Raw genomic sequence first — 1,874 nt, forward strand, 5'->3', positions numbered from 1 at the left:
TGTAGACCAGGCTGGCCTCGAACTCAGAAATTAGCCTGCCTCTGCTTCCCAAGTGCTGGGATTAAAGGCATGCGCCATCACTACCCGGCTATGATAACTGTTTTTAAAGGGCATTTTCTTTTATTTATTTGTTTGTTTATTGATTGATTGGTTGGTTGGCTGATTGACTTTTTTCGAGACAGGGTTTCTCTGTGTAGTCCTGGCTGTCCTGGAACTCACTCTGTAGACCAGGAATTCAGAAATTCAAACTCAGAAATTCACCTGCCTCTGCCTTCCAAATGCTGGGATTAAAGGTGTGTGCCACCACACCCAGCAGCCATTTTCTTTTAAAATTGTCATTTTTATTGTACTATTGTGGGGTTTGCATATCTATCTAGCTATAAACAAGATCTCTGCCATGTAGCTCAGGCTGGTATAGAACACATAGAGATCTGCCTGCCTTTGTATCCCGAGTACTGGGAGAAAAGGCATACATCACCACTGCCCAGATCTTTTTCTTTTCTTTCTTTCTTTTTTTTAATGTATGGTTTATAGGTCTTCCCAATGGTTTTGTAAAATTTTGTAAAAATTGATTTGAAACCTGAGATACTTTTACCTATGAAAGCAGGGTGTAGCTCAGTGGCCTGGCATTCCAAAGGCCCGGACTTCCACGTGAGTACCACAAACGGAAGACTGTACAGAGGCTGGAGAGCTGCCTCGGTGGTTAAGCACACTGGATGTTCTGCCAGACAGAGGATGTGGATTCCGCTCTCTGCACTCACACGGTGGCTCACAGCGCTTATGACACTGGTTCCAGAGGCTCTGTCGCTCTCTTCGGATCTTTGAAGGCACCACGTTCACATGCAGTGCATATGCAGACGTGCAGGCAAAACATCTGTGCACAGAGAATGAAAATAAAGACAAAAAACCCCCAAAACAACAAAACCAGCTAGAGCCTACTTAGGACTTTCACTCAAAAAGCTAATAGCTGAAATCTTGTTCCCACTCTCAGCCCGCTGAATTTGGATTCTTTTAATTTGCTTTCTTCCGTTTTTGTTTCTTGTTCCCTTTTATTATCTTTCTGCTAATCTTTGTTTACCCAGGTTCTGAGGTTTTTTTTTTTTTCAACCCTACAATTAATTACCCCAGATGGCTGACTCCTTGGAGTTTTCCAAGCAAACAAAGCAGGCAGGAAATAGAAGCTTCCTGCGAAAGCGGCTTTCTCGGTCGGTCGGAGTCCAAGAGGGGCTTTGCCTTTGGAACCGTTTGTGTGCAGCTGCTCTCCCTCTTCACAGCCGATTTATGATTGCAGGGAAGAGCGGGCCACATTTCAACCTTTCCTTTTAAAACTTGAGGCTGATACTTTGCTTCCTCGGGTTGCAAATTGCTACTTTTCTGTTGCGTTCCGAATGCCTGCTGATGCTGTTCTTCAGAACAACTTCTGCACAGTGGAACCTTTAGCCCAAGATTGCTTTTTCACTGTTAGGCGCTTGCTTCCTGCCTTGTTGAAGGGTATTGTGCATGAGGGATACACAGCCTTTCTTTTAGGGTTGAACAAATGGCCTGCTTTTTGTCTTTGCTTGGTCGCTGAGTCACCTAGTAGTCGCCCACCCAAGTTTACACCAGCGCGGTCTTCCTCCTGAGAAATGACCTCTTTGACTATAGGGACCCCAAGGATCTTGGTAGGCACAAACCCACATCATCTGAAAAGACAAAGCCATCCTCTAGTCCCCTTAGTGAAGGCCAGTCTGTATAATTGTTTTGTTTTGGTTTGGTTTGGTTTGGTTTTTATGTATTTAGTTATTATATGTAAGTACACTGTAGCTGTCTTCAGACACACCAGAAGAGGGCATCAGATCTCATTACAGATGGTTGTGAGCCACCATGTGGTTGCT

Source organism: Mus caroli, chromosome 11 (assembly GCF_900094665.2).
Source record: "Mus caroli chromosome 11, CAROLI_EIJ_v1.1, whole genome shotgun sequence".
In the NCBI taxonomy this organism is placed as follows: Eukaryota; Metazoa; Chordata; class Mammalia; order Rodentia; family Muridae; genus Mus; species Mus caroli.